Source organism: Monodelphis domestica, chromosome 8 (assembly GCF_027887165.1).
Source record: "Monodelphis domestica isolate mMonDom1 chromosome 8, mMonDom1.pri, whole genome shotgun sequence".
In the NCBI taxonomy this organism is placed as follows: Eukaryota; Metazoa; Chordata; class Mammalia; order Didelphimorphia; family Didelphidae; genus Monodelphis; species Monodelphis domestica.
Window position 1 is genome coordinate 118,545,542 of NC_077234.1, and position 16,363 is coordinate 118,561,904.

Genomic DNA, 16,363 nt, shown 5'->3' on the forward strand with positions numbered 1-16,363 from the left:
CTACGAATCTATAAAATAATGTAGCATACTTAGCCATCCTTGCCTCACTGGGCAGTAGCTCACAGTACTTTCTGGCTGATATAGCTTTTGTTAGTTTTCAGAGGAAAGCTCAAGAAATAAAGTCTTTTTGCTTGGTGTGAATATAGGAAGTCTCATTTGAAAATCAGCGGACAAAGTAGAATACAAAATTCCACAGAACTTCGGTAGACTGTGCAGATCATTGGAAGGAAGATAGGCATGACTCTTCCAAGATGATGCAATGGAGAGAAAAAGAGACAGACAGACAGACAGAGAGACGGGGACAGTGATAGAGATAGAGAGAGAAACTGAGAGAAAGAGACAGTGATAGAAAACATATATACCGAGAGGACATATGTAAAAATATACATATTTATGTACATATGGGTATATACATGGCTTCCCAAAACCTTAATGCAGTTTTCAGCTATTAAAACTTAAATGTGTAAAAAAAAACAAAAAAAACCCCTTAAATGTGTGCGTACTTATCGTGTTTGTGTTTATAAATGTTTGTGTCAATATATATATAACTGCATATACATATATAAAATGTGTATACGTATTTTTCTCCATCTATCTATATTTGACACCGCTGGCAAAATTTCAGCTCACAGTAGAATGATGCCTACGGAATTCATGTATGTGGAGGTTAAACATGAACAAAAACAGTGCTTCATGGACTAGCTCTTTCTGAAAGTAACCCTGGAAAAAACTGCAACACATTCCCATTTTAAGTGTGATAGAAGTGTCAGTTGTAAATATGTGTTCTTCCTTTAGATCTATTCTTTAGCCTCAAAGCTATGTCAGTATTAGAAGACAGCTGCTAACTCACTGAAATATACTGGACTTAATGTCATAAAAATCAGTGGCAATTGGTGCTCTAATGCTGACTTACTTAATCTTCATACATAATTTATTTATTGTATCCAGCTATTGCTAAATCATTCAAGAATAAATCTTCATTCTAAGAAGAGTTATGTTATCTTTATATTTTCAAGAAGAAAGGGAATCTTTAGAATATTTTAATGAGTCCTCAGTTTCCATTTTTCTCAAACACAAACTTTGAGGCAGTATTTTCTTTTTTTCTCTTCTCATACAATTCTTCATAGTTTCTTAAAAGATAAAGTTTTAAGGAAACAAGAAAATATTCCACTAAATAGCTATAAAATATTTCCCAAATATTTTGTGTTATTAGTAACAAAAATATGAGAACAGATGTTTTCTTTTCACCTGAGAGGGCCCATTTCTTTTCCCCCTCTTCATACTTCTATAGGCTAAAAGATAATTAGAACCACAAACTTTCCAGGATCAGTTCAAGTACTGGAGAAGTCTTTTCTGATCCTCTTCACCCATACTTCATTATTATACACTTTTTCTATCCCAGTCAAATTAGCATGCATTTACTAAATACTTATGGTGTGTCCAACACTAGGCTAAACCCTGATATTGATTTGTATACATTCTATATTTTCTTCATCTATGTACACACTGTATATATTTAACAGAACATAAGCTTCTCTTATTTATTTATGTTTTAGACCCTTAGCTTCTGTCTTAGGATCAATAGTATTGATCCTAAGGCAGAAGAGTAGCAAGGGCTAGTCAATGGAATTAAGTGACTTGCCCAGTGTCACACAGCTAGGAAGTGTCTGAGGCCAGAGGTGAACACAGGAGCTCCCATCTCAATCCACTTAGCCACCCAACTGGCCCCAAGAATATAAGGTTCTTGAGGGAAGGACCTATTTTATTTGTATACTGAGTGCCTAGCACAGTGCTTTGCAAATAGTTGGCACTTAATCAATGCTTGTTTAATTTAATTAGATTTTGTCTATTGATAATTATTCAGTACATATTATGCAATCCAATTATATGTCAAATGGTTCTGATTTGTATATTTCATGTTATCTAGGGACCAAATTATCTAATTTCAGATGTGAAAACTTGAGCTTTAGAGAAATTCTGCAACAAATTAACTTAAAATAAACACCAAAACATCATGCTTGTATGTGTTCAAACTGTTTTTCACTTCTCAACCTTAAACTATATAAGCTTATAGAGCAAACCTCAAGGATAATATCTAGCAATTGAAAATATTCTTATTAATTTGTTCTAGTCATTCTGATAGACATTTTCTACACCTGTTACATTTCCTTCTAGATTTTGAAGAAGCAGGACAAGATATTCAAATGAAATCCAGACAATTCATATAATGGCATTACTTTTGTTTGGTTGGTTTTGTTTTTGTTTGCTTTTGCCAGGCAGTGGGGAAGAGGTTACCTTCCTCATGGTGCTGTTGTAATATTTAACTAGTGGCATATGGCTTGCTAAAGCTCATGATAGGAGAGTAATCTTAGGTTTTTATTTCATCTACCAATAGGTGCCAGCATTCATTCAGTTCCTTCTAGGCATGGCAATTGTTCATAAAACTGCAGGAGATTCATCCAAAATCATTACTATGGCTGAGAAATCACGCCCTTCTTAGAATTTTGTCCAGAGCTTTCAACACACTCCATATGTCAGTATGCTGAATTGAATTATATTTCATTTCATTCTCTTTTTTTTGCTGTATGCATAGTATCATTTTAAGTTCTTTATTCTATTTTATCCATTTTTGATTCTACAAAATTATTTATGCATTTTACATATGTATATGATATGGTATTTAATAAAAATAAATTGTACTTAATCTATGAATATCAGGTTTTTCATACACATATCAAGTAAATCAGACTTCAGAAATATGCTATCAAATAAGGATAAGAGAAGGTATCCACAAGACTATAGAAATGCATATAGAAGAGATTACAAAGAAAAGAGAATTGCTCCTGAAACTATAAACTTTTTATTGATTCCTGGTAAAACTTTATTTTTAAAGAGAAAATGAATATCTTGAAAATCAAGTACTGTTGACTAAAAACTAGGATTGTTTCCTTAAAAACAATCAGGAAAAATCATGCCATATGATGAACAAAATTATTACCAAAAAATCCCTGAATTTTTTTTTATGAAGTGATGTAATGTGAAGTGAGAAGATCCAGGAAAAAATTGTACACTGTAACAGAAATAATTGATGATGATCAGCTGTGAATGACAAATATTATCAGCAATTCAATGATCTAGGATAAGGGACTCATGATGAAAAAGATTAATTGAAGTCTTAGAAGGAACTGATGGATTCTGAATATAGACTGAAGCACACCATTATCCACTATATTTCTATCATGAGTTTTTTTTTCTAATAATAAGTTATACATGTCTTCCTTCTCCGGTGATAAACATTGATATATGTACTGCGTGATAGCAGACTTTTAACCTATAACATATTACCTGTTGTCTTAGACAGGAAAAAGGGGTAGGTTTGGAGGGAGGGAAAATTGATCATAAATGTCAGAAAATGATTATTAAAATTGCATCTACATGTAATTTGGAAAAATATGACATAATAAAATGAAAGACTAATCTTTTTCCCATTTTTGATTGGATTACTAGCCTGGCAGATAAGGGGAATATTACAGTCATTGTTTTCCTAAATTTTAGCAAAGCATTTGTCAAAGACTCTTGTGTTATTTAAGATAGCACAGTGGATTGAGGGGAGGAAGAAAATCCTAAATTCAAATCTGGCTTCAGATAGTTATTTCCTAAGTAACCCAGGGAAAGTCAATTTCCTGCTGTCTCCCTCAGCTTCCTCATCTACAACATTGAGGAAATGTGAATACTTATCTCACAAGATTGTTATTGGATAAAAAATAAGAAAATATCAGACTTGGCAAACCTTACAGTGCTATTTAAACATTAACTATTATTGTCATTCTTCCCTTTGTTTCTAAGAGTCATAAGAGATAATGGCTATTTGGGTGAGAATGAAAATGATTTTGTGGCATCTCAGTCTTGGGAACATAAAAAAAAAAATTAGCATTTTACAGACACTATCCTAAATTTTAAAATAAAGATGAGGAAAAAAAATGCCATGCTTATTATGTTCATTCATTCTTGTTTGGGTTAGTTACAGCCTTAAGACCCTTGAAAAGTTGGGAAACTGTTGAGTCATCATAAACATATAGGCTTTTATTTTTCCAAATAATAATAATAGCTAACAATTATATAATACTTTAAGATTCGCAAAGCACTTTATATATGCTATCTCACTTAATCACCCCTGCACAAATTCTTTAAGATTGTCCTTTTTTCATTTTTATTTTAGACATATTCAGACAGGTTACCTAAATTACTCGAATTCACATAATTAATAATTCTCTGAATTATTTGAATTTGAATTCTGATCTTTCTACTGAGTACAAAGCTAATTATTTAAATATCTGGACATTGACACTTAAGCAACTGCCAACAGTTGGCAGACTTGACTTATAGTTATAGAAAAGGACATACCTCTCATCTGAACTCATTGGAGAGAACCACAGCAAATTTGTTCTAAAGAGACTCAATCTCTACCCCAAACTTGGCCATTTGTATTTTAAAATAGTTGTTTGTTTGTTATATTTAAATATCCAGTTAGCAACCACCCTTCCTCATCTCTTCCCAATAGAGAAAGCATCATTTGACAAAAAGATATATCTATATCTATCTATCTATCTATCTATCTATCTATCTATCTATCTATCTATCTATCTATCTATCTATCTATCTATAAATTTATGTTTAATTCTATTCATCAGTTCTCTTTTCTGGAGATGGGCATAGACAAATCATTCTTTAAACAAAATTTCTGCTCCTGTATATGATGTTCTCTTGGTTACAGTCATTTCACTCTTCATAATTTATGTCTTTCCATGTTTTTCCACATTATATTTTTAGAGATGAATTCATAGCTTTTAGTCAATTTCATTCAAACATATCAATATTGTGTAAGGGTTCTTGTTCTTTCAATTATATAGGATGCTGATTGATATACTATAGAGCTACTTATTTAGATACATTTGCTCTTCTCATATGTTATGAGGAGAAACTGATCACCTTTGTAGCACCTGAAAATTAATGACTAAGACTAAAATAATCCTGCTATGTATTTTCCCACTAAAACTATATCTGGCATGTTGTGCTCAGCATTGAGTACCACATTCTTAGAAAAGCGACTATTATTAATCTGGAAAATGTCCAAAGGGATGTGATCAGGATGATAATGGACATTAAAATCATGCCATATGAAGGGGTGGTGAAGGAAATGGGAATAGGTTAGCTAGTGGAAGAGACAATTTGTGGTGGTGGTGGTTAGAAGGAGGGGCAGAGTGGAGAAGAATAATAATTATCTTCAAGTATTGAAAAGATTTGTATGTGGAATCAAGATTAATCTTTATCTTTTTAAATTTATTTTTACGTCAATAAAATTTTAAATAATTTTCTGACATTTTGTGATCCATGTCCTTCCCTTCCTTTCCATCCCTCAACCCTCTCCAGAATGCAAGCAATATGATATAGGTTGTTCATGTGTTATATTTTAGCATATATTTCCATATTTTTCATGTTGTGAAAGAAACTGGACTGAGGCGCATAAGCCAAGAGATGGAAGAGATTTCTATCACAGAGGCTCAACTAAGAGCAATAGGAAGAATTTGAAATAATGTAATTTTGATCTGTTATTAGGAAAAACTTCCTAACAATGAGAAATTTGCAAATGTGGGACAAGCCACTTTTCAGAGTAGTGGGAGACTACTGGGCAGAATGTTAAAGCAGTTATTGTTTCTCAAGTATAGGTTGGACTAGGTAACTACTGAAGTCCTTTTCATCTTGAGATGTGAGTGAGATTCTCTGAAATGTCATGAGTTAAAAATACTAGGCCAGAAACACATGGATGCTTTTATCAGAGACTCCTAGCATAAAAGTCCTGGGCATTTTTCCAGGGAATTTTCTTCCATCTCTTGGTTTATGTGCCTCAATCTAAGACATCTGGAGATAGCTCTTCATGGCACCACCCACTCTACTTAGATCTACTCTTTACTTGTAAGCACACACTACTTATGATATTACAGAAGAAAGGTTGTATGTTTGTTTTAAAATAATAATAAAAAAAAAGCAAAACAAGAAAACTCTTGAACGAGAAGCTATCAGTACACAAGATCCCCTTCTGTAATTCTAGGGAATCATTTTCAGATTCCAATAGGAAGTTTTCTTTGGGAAAGGCCTTCTATTAAGTCTTGGGTTTTTTCCTCTGTATTTCCTATTTGTTCCTAATAGGTAGATGCAAGCTTTGTCTGCTTCCTTGTCTTCACATTACCCTATTTGGAGAGCTGGTTCTCTTCACAGTTGTTTGTTGCTTTCAGGAGGTTGCTCCATGTGTGGTCCTCATTTGCTTTCTGTTTATCACAAATCACAAGCACCTGACTTTACTTTTTCAGTTGGCAGAATGGCGAGGGGAGGGGATTTAAAAAAGCTCTGTCATTATGTATAGCCAATGCCAACAAGTCAAGGAACAAAAACTTTCAAGATTTGTTACAGATACCTCAACAGTGTATCACAGAACTAGTGATGCAGTACCTAATCAAAGAGATACCTTTTTACTGATGCTATTTCCTCTGCTACTGCTTTTTTCAGCCTCTGCAGTCTCAAGCAGAAACAAGATGTACCTCAGTTTCAAAATCTGTTACAACAAACTCCAGATTCAAGTTAAATTATGATCCACACATTCCCTGATATCTATCTATCTATCTATCTATCTATCTATCTATCTATCTATCTATCTATCTATCTATCCATCTTTCTATCTAGTTTTTTTCTTCTAAATTCAGCACAGGTGTTCTTTTCCTGAGTCCAACATTACCCCTGCTCCCATCATTCATTTTCTTTGTTTAAACAATTGAGTGAGATCATTCAAAGCATCCCTTTTTTCCTCTGGTCAACTCTGGAGGAGAATACTTTTAACATGTTCTAATGGATATCCTCTGCCTATTGACATTCTCCAAAATTATTTCAAGGTAAAAGGAAGAGGATGTTTCTCCTTCCCTCCCTGCCTCTCTCCCTTCTTTCCTTTCTTTTATTCCTTCCTTTCCAGCATTGTTCCTTCTTTATTTCTCTCTCCTTTTCTTCTTTCTCTTTATATGTATTTTATCATGTCAATTTTATCTTCTTATAAATGTACCTTCTGAGGTCACTTTTATGAGTCATAAAGTTTCCTGACCCTTTGTTTATGTGTATCAGTTGATTAGATAGGATTTCTTACTGAATGGTCACCTAGCATGATCCTAAATGAATGGGATATAGGGTTTATATCTTCATATGAGGCGGAAAAAGATTGAGAAATTTCAAAATTGAGATTTTTTTTAAAAAGGTAAGTGGGAGGCTCTTACCAAAAATTATAAGGGTTAAGGCACTGAATATGTCATGCATCAGATCAGTGGAATGGAAGAAGGTAATGTTGAAAGTAATATGGAAAGATATTGAAAAACAGTTTTACTGCCTTCTCAGCCTTGAGAGTAGGGAATCAATTAGGCCACTATAGCAATGATTAGGGAGACAATATTCTAGCAGTAAAATATTCTAGTGACCTCAGTATAGCATTAAAATACCTGACTGAACCCAGAAAATGACTTCCAGGAAACCATTTAATCTAAAAATTATAGCTGATTTCATGAGCTTTTTAATATATGTGTATGCATATTTTTGCTGTCTGCCATACCTTTAAGATAGCACCAATTGATGTAAAATTATACGTAGCACAAACATTTGTTTCCTTGTTAGCTTTAAATAACCTTAGTGAGTAAATGTAATTTCAAATCATTTATTTTTAAATCAAGGGGCTTTTAAAAATAGAAATAATTTATCTATACCTTTGAAACGTATACCCAATGACCTTAAAATATTTGCTCCCAAATTTCCTTTGTCACCATTTAAGAATATGAAAATAGTTACTGAAAATGTCTTCATTGTTGCACAACTTCCTTTTAACTACAAAAGATTTATTCCTTCATGTCTCTGTTAGGCTTTTAAAGAATAATTTGCCTCTAGTTTGGGAGAAATTTACACGTGTAATCTTTATTTTCTAAAATACTTACCTTGTAAAAGCCACTTTTGCATTAATGGCAAAAGCAAACTAGATTTGGTGCATATGGATGGCCTTTATTTTTCCCCTCTAGGGTGGTATATGTCCCTCTAAAAGTCAATGACACAAAGTCCATGGCTTATGTGGAGTTAATTTAGGAAGAAGGAAAGAACTGTGAGAGAACTCCTCTCTCAAGTAAGCAATGTGTCACTTAAAATACAGCATTTCCATTTAGGAAAACGGATTGCACTGTAAGTACTGGGCAGCTGGCAGAGATGCAGCACTTTCCGTAGGTTTCTGCTTGATGAGCATTCCTACAATGTTTCATTACTGATTTCCTCGGATTTGAACCAATTGAAATTCTTGTGCAGCCCCACATTTTTCAGGACTAAGTATTGTAGCAAAATGGTTAGCATTTCAAGTCAGAAAATCTTGGAGAAAAGATTCTCTAAGACACTAAAATTGTTATTTACAAGAAGTACCCCTGACTGCTCAATGAGAAGTACACATGATTTGAGGAGATTTGAAATCAATTCACTTTGGAAATAAAGAAGTTGCGCTTGATACTACATATTTGAAATAACCAGTTCTTTATAATGATTTGGCAACTGACCAAATATTGTATTGCATATGTCTGTGAAGAAAACCCTACATATCTACTTTAAAATGATTTTGTTGTTTTCGAATAGTTAAGAATAATAAAGCCAAGACTCCTTTAAGAGAGACAGTGTGATCAAGGTATGGAACGCTAGACTAGAAGTCAAGAAGACTGGTTAAAACTTCATCTCAGACATTTTTAAGTTCTGCGCAACCATTGATGAAACATTTACCTTCTCTGAGCTTGGCTGGACTTGATGGCTTCTAAAGTGCCTTCCAGCCCTAAATCTGTAATCTTGTCATCTATGAAGCAGAACACCAAGGGTGGTGTCCATTATGCAAGAGAGTAATTTATTTTGATTCAATTTCACTGAATAATTTCATATTCTCTACAATATAACTGTTATAGCACAACTTTAAGGATAATTTTTAAGAAAAGAGAGGGTTTGGTTGATGCAAAGAGTCTCTCCTGATTGTATACATTCTTCAATTGCCTAGGCTTGCAACCTTATAGTAATCCTCAACTTTTCATTCTCCTTTACTGAGATAACTCATTCCTTGCCAAGTCATTTGCTGATTGATTTTATCTCCAGAACATCTTACGTTTGTCCCATTCTCTGTCCTCAAACAGCCACCACCCTGATTATACTCATCACTTTTTGCCCGATCTGTTGTATTCATCTAATTGGCTTTCTTCCTCAAGACTCTTTCTACTCCACTACATTGTCCACGCATCTGCCAAAGTGATATTCTTAAAGCCACAAGTGTAACAATATCAGGCACCCTACTCAATAAATTTTAATTGTTTTTGATTAACTTTAGTATCAAATAAAATTCCTCTTTTTACCATTTACAGTGTTTTACAACCTGCCACCAACCTACCCTACACTAGGTGACCAAAATATATATTGCTGTGCCTGAATCAGAAGGTCTCAAGTTTAAATTTAGCTAGAGACACCTACTACCTAGTGATGTGTGTGATATAACTGTACCTCCTATACTTATAGCATTATAATATCTTGAGAATAGAAAGGTGAGAATCCATTCAATTTTTTAAAAGGTCAGTTAGGTAGTACAGGAGAAAAATTACTAGACCCGGCATCAGAAAGCCCAGGTTCAAATCCTGCCTTACATGCTTGCTGTGTGATTTGGGGAAAATCATTTAATCTTTTTGCCTTAGTTTCCTCAACTGTCAAAAGAGGATAAGAACCGCACCTATCTCCCAAGATTGTTAGGCTCAATTGACATAATATTTATAAAATGTTTTGCAAAACTTGAAGCAGTATATAAATGCTAACTATTTTATTTTTAGCTATTATTATTACTGCCTTTTATGAACTTTGCAGTCCAGCCAAACTGGATTTCTTGTTGCCACTCCTCTACTCACTCTATCAACATGACATTGCAGACCTAGTACATCAATTCCTTCATCCTTATGTCTCTGCATTGCTAGTTTCTTTCCAAGCTCGGTTCAAATACCACCTTCACTATGAACATTTTTATCTGCTCTTCCCTGATTGTAGTGGCTCTCTGCTATCAACTTGTGCTAATTTTTTTTTTTAATATGGGAATTTAGGTGGCTGAACCTGAAGTCAGGAAGTCTCATCTTCTTGAGTTCATATCTTGCCTTAGACACTTAACTAGCTTGTATGACTCTGGCCAAGTCATTCAACACTGTTTGCCTCAGTTTCCACACCTGTAAAATACTCAACATTCTAGTATCTTTGTCAAGAAAACTAGTGAAAAGGGACTGAAAAATAATTTTTTTTTATATAACAACACCTGGAACCTTACTTTCTCTTTGTTCCATATCAAGCTAATTTAAACTTCTTGAACTCAGAAAATTGAAATCATTCTTGTCTTTGTATCCCCAATGCCCGGCATTGAGTAGAGATTTAAAGAATGTTGGTTGAGGTTTAAAATTAGGTAACTGAGTCCTTAGTTTAAAATTATACCTGGCTTATAAAACCAGTCACTATAAAATGAACCAATAAAACAAAACTAAAGCAAATCTACTTTTAAAATAACAGAAAAAATGAGTGTACCTGGCTTAATGGACAAGCTAATTGCAGAAAGTGAACCCTAAATCTACTCTGAATTTTCTGACAGCATTGGCTTGTACAATTCTCCTTGTCTGGACTATATCATGGTTGTCTTCAGCTACGGTTTTACTGAGATGTTTAAAAATTTTTTTGATGACAATTTCTTCTGATTAAGTCTATATATAAAAAGAAAAAAATGTGGGCATAATATTAAATCTTAATCTGAAAAGACATTTCTTCAAAATGCTGAAATCATATAGGCTTGCTCCTTTACTTTCTGATAATAATAGCTGAATTCTAATGAAGTGATTTATGATTTACCAAGCATTTTAAAATGTATTTTCTCATTTACTTTCTTCAGTACACCTATGAGACACAATATACAAATTCTTGTATAACAAATTTTACAGATGAGGAAATATGAATTGGTGCTCAGAGCAGTTAAAGTGCCATTGGCCTCATTGTTTCTTCAATTGATCTCTTGGCTCCAGACATTGATTCTCTTTATGTTCTCCTTCCTTCAAGACTCAGCTGAAGTTGGACCTTCTGCAAGACACACTTCCCAGTCTTCTTTAAGAGGATTTCCTATAGACCCTGAATATATCTAGTTTTTGTTTCCATGTTATCTCCCTTATTACAAATGGAAATTCCCTGAGAGAAAGACTACTTTTTGTTTGTTTGGTCTTAAGTAAATTTCCCAAGTCACACCATTGGTAATAGAGTTATTATGACTGAATCCCATGTTTTCTGATTCTGAAGCTAGTCCACTATGGCATCATAGCTATAACCCTGATCATTTAACTTGTTCATGTATCAATCAGCAGGCCCTAATTGAGCATACACTTTGTGCTAGGCAGTGAAGACACAAATACAAAAATTATATAGTCCATGCCCTCAAGAAGTCTCCTAGAAAGTCAAAAGGGATAGACTGTAAAGAAGCTTGATGAATGGATAATTAATGTGTTCTTTAAACAAACATAAGGTATCTCAAAGCAGTTTTTGGCAAATTCTGAATGAACGTCAATCATGGTTGCATTCCCCAATGAGTACAGAAGTGCCAGTATCATGTTGTTGTCTAAAGAGGCACTTGTCAGCTTTAGATACCAGATGTGCAAATGGCAGAGTTAGCATTATATATGAAAGTTTAAGATTCTGACTTGTATTCTGATCCCTATGGAGGTTCTTGCATAGGGTCATTGTTTTACTAAAAAAAGATTTGCATCTACACCTACAGTTGGAGAATTACTTGGTTGGGACCCCAGAGATTTGGGGTTTGTTTATTCTATACCACTAAAGCAAAAGTTGTGGCTTATAAAAAGTAAAGACTGAAATTATCATTTAACTTTTCCAAACATAAGGACTCCCAAATAGTTTCTTTACAAGGTATGAAACCACCACAGTGCTTTGGCTGCCAAATGCTGGTGAATTAATCCTTATGATAATCTCAGTGGCACAGTGTCTAGAGTGTTTAGTTTGGAGTTGAGAAAATCTGCCTGAAAATCTTGTCTTAGACACTATTTGTGTGACCTTAGGCAAGTCATTTGCCTTTCACCTTCAGTTTCCTCATGTGTGAAATGGGGATAATAGTAGGACCTATTCTGTAGTGCTCTAATGAAGTTAATTTTGATAATATATGAAAATCACTTCATAAACTATGAAATGTTATATAAATATTAGATATCTATTATTGTTACTATGGTCTACTGAATATAATCAATTCACATTTTCCATTGTTTCTAAATTATGACAATTATACAATTTTTCCCATAACTATTAGAGAAAAATTATTTTTAACTAACTAGGTGTATGTATATAAGATAAAAGGGAAAAGTTTTTATCTTAGCTGTTTTTTACTATTTAGATTAAATATCATTCATCATAAAACCACATCTCCCGTTGTAAATTTAATACTAGCCTTATGATAATGACTTAGAGAATATCCTGAAACAACGTGTCTCCCAAGAATTCATTACAATTTTACAAGAATCTGTGATAAATGTGGTTGAGGAAATAACTTTTTAATAATCCACTAGGTACTGACATCAAGTAAAGCATAAAATAGGCCTAGAGATGATCATCTAAGGTGTTTGTCCTAACCATAGAACAGATCTGGCTTGGGATTCAAAGAAAAGAATTCCCTATCCCTTTTAAGGTTTTCCAGATTCTTTTATTCATAGATAGTTTTGGGCTAAATCAGTGGAATCTCAAAATATTGCAAAGACTCTTAAATCCAATTGCATGGGAAAATATATATATATATACTCCCCAGACTTTAACATGTTCATCAAGATGAGCAAACTATCAGGTGATTAAATATATGTAAAGATTTCCAGTATGGAGAGAACTCCTTTCACCAATGAAATCATAGTCTATACCTGAAAGCATAGACAACTTCCCAAGATCCCAAAGTTAGTAAATGTCAAGGGAAAGGATTGGTACTTAGATATTTCCATTAGTAAACCCAATTCTCTGTCTACTCCATGGTACTTTTGCCTACTTGTTTAATTTCTAACTCTGACTCTCCTTGTCTTTCTCTTTCCTCTTTATTTACCCTGTGTTTTTTATCACCCCCCCTCTGTCTCTCTGTCTTCCTGTCTCTCTCTCTCTCTCTCTCTCTCTCTCTCTCTCTCTCTCTCTCTCTCTCTCTCTCTCTCTCTCTCTCTCTCTCTCCCCTCTTTGCTTTTTTTCTTCCCTCTCCTTCCTCTTCACTCCTCTCTTCCCTTGCCCTTCTTTCTGTCTTCCTTCCACCTCCTCTTTTTAATTTTTCCCTTTATTTCTTCCCTTCCATCTATTTCTTTTCCCCTTTCTTTTCTCCTCTCTCTCCATTTCCCACTCGTTTCCTTTCATCTCTCATTTATCACCTCTCTTTTCCTTTCCTTTGTCAGATTTCCTCTTCTTTCCCTTCCTTTACCACTTCTCTATTGTAAGAAATTAAATTAAGGGTTGATTGATTAAATAAATGAGAATTCTAAGATAATATGGTGGTCCCTGATTTTAAAATTAATACAGCCTAAGTAAAAAATGATTTTCACTAGCTTTACTTACAAAGAAGTGGAAAGAGTGAAAGTAGAGAAATGTAAAAGACAGTAGAGTAAGAAGTCTAGCTTTATCACCCTAAATATTGCTCTGGTCCCCAGCTCAACCCACACAGGGCTCTTTAACCCCTCAGCCAGAAAACTTGGTTATTAATTAAGCAAGGATTCAACCTATATGGTCTCCTCCAAGAAGGGGAGGACTCTTTGGAACTAATCTCTTAAGAAGCCAGGAAAGGAAAGTCAGCTTTTCATTCACCAGGCTGAAGTTCCAATGGGAGGAGATCCAGGAGTAGTCTTACCAGAAGCAGTCCAAGAGCTAGAGTCCCAGATTCAAGTGAAACTGAAGACCCAAGTCCCAAGGCGAAGTCCCCAAGGAGAGGATCCTCCAACCTGAAAATTCAGGATGAAGACCTCTTGCACAGGAAGTTCATCATCTTTTATAGTTTTTTTTACATCACTTCCTGTCCCTCCCTCCACTTTACAGGGACTTAGCACTGCCCAGGGGGTTAGTGTTTGTTGGTTCCACCTCTCATCCTATGAGAGTATAAACTCTTATAAAAAGATTCACAAGTTTTTGACTGATTGAGCTGAAAGGGTGGAGCTCTCTAAGTGGCTTACAAACTCCCCCACCTAGTGCCAAGTAAGGGTGTCCAAGCTTTGGTTGGTTAATTAAAAAATAGGCAAAGGGAGAGTCAACCCCATGTTCACACTATCTCTATCAACCCTTCTCTCCTTTTCCCCCTCCCTCTGACTCCCTCCCTCTGAAACACCAAAACATCAAAGCTCATGTTATTGATATAATTATTCTAGTGCTAGATAGTTACTGTTCTATGACTGAATCAGAGAATACTTCAACGTCAGAAGAATCAAAATACAAATAACCTACAGGAAAATAGGGAAGCATATGGTATGTGTGTGTATATATATACATATAATCAACAGTAAATTACCAAGGGTGACTTACAATGGAGAAATAGTACTTGATGCTCTTGATGATACTGACATTATCAAATATACATATCACGGAAAATTGATATGTAGTAAGAAGGAAAGGATGAATAGCTCAAGTCTAATGATGGCACCCTTTAAGACATAAAAAAATATTTAAGGGGAAAAAGACCTCCATCTCATTGGGTAAATTCTTTCAGGATTCATGAAGACATGGACAACAGTGAGGATGCATGGGGATCAGTGAAGGAGTAGTTAAACCAATGAAACCAGAGATCTACAAAATATCAAAGTATTCTAATAATATGATTATATTATAACATAGGATTTGATCATATCTAGTATCTTAAGTTCAGTAATGGGTACCAAAACTCTTTAACAAATTGGAATGGATCTGAAACATTGTGAAGTCAGGAGTGAGAGAATTATAAACCATGGAAGAATGAATAATGATTTTTTTTTTCCATTTGCACAGGGAAAAGAAAATTTTGGGTTGCCTTCAAGTAATTCAAAGGCTATCTTGTGAAAAAGTGATTAGACTTGTTCTAGTGGGCCTTAGAGGGCAGAATGAGGACTGACTAATAGGATAAAATGGTAGAGAAGCAGATTTTGGCTTGATTTAAGGAAAAAAAATTAATCAGAGCTATATCAGAATAGCTCACCTTGGGAGGCAGTGGTATCCCCTTCACCTGGGGTCTTCAGGCAAAGATTAGGTCAGTCCATCAATTGGTAATCAAAAAGCAATTTAAGCATTTAGTGCATGCCAGACTTTAGGCTAAATATTTCAATGACTTATTCAAGGGCATTGTAGAAGGCATGGCATTTTAGATGTTAGCTGAATTATGTTACCTATGGACCTCAGTCCAATGGTGTGGTTCTGTTAAGTATCAATAATATCTCATGTATATTCACTGTTTAACAATTTATAAATAACTTTACTCACAATGATTGCATGGGTAATAGTGAAAATAATCTCATTCTCATCTTTACAGTAAAAAAACACAAAATATGACAAAGTTTTTTTTTTTAATTTGACCAAAATCACAAGACCAGACATTTGTTGAATCAGAATTTGAAATGTCTAATGTTCTTTTCACTCTACTACACTGTCTTCGATTTATACCAAGATTAATATATTTTGAGATTTGGAAGATTCCTTCATATGGAGTCCCATAGATGATATTACTTGTAAGGGATTTAAGTTAAAACAATCCCTTTAAGTTAAAGTATTCCTTAAGTAATAAGGGATGCTTAATCAAGTAGAGGTTGGACTATATTATGAATCCCTTATCCAACAGTCTTATAAATTAGTCATTCAGCCTCTGCTTTAATGCCTCTGATAAGGATCTCTAAGACTCTCTACTTCCTACATTGCCCATTCTACTTGTGAACAGTTCTTATTATTAGGCAGATTTTCCTTACATTAGAGTTAGAGCTGATTTGTTTCAGCTCACATGCTTTCACCATTTCTCAGGCCTGGAATGCATTCTCTTCTCATTCCCCATTCATAAATTCCCTCTCTTACTTCATAATGAAACTCAAATGCCATATTCTACATGTACTCTTTCCTGATTTCCTGTTAGTGCCTTCTCCTCACCAACTACCTTGTGTATTACATTTATTACTACATTGTTACAGGTATAAAAACATTTGAAAGTTTAATTATTTAATTTTAAAATATTGATAAATTCAAATTAAATTTTAAATTAAATAACATTTTTCTCATTAAAATT

General features: G+C 34.2%; 1 long non-coding RNA gene across 1 annotated transcript in view; it reads left to right on the top strand.

Annotated features, from left to right (window-relative positions):
- LOC103096050 (uncharacterized) overlaps nucleotides 1–16,363 on the top strand; it is a 180,130-nt gene that overhangs the window by 11,301 nt on the left and 152,466 nt on the right. The window lies entirely within an intron of this gene.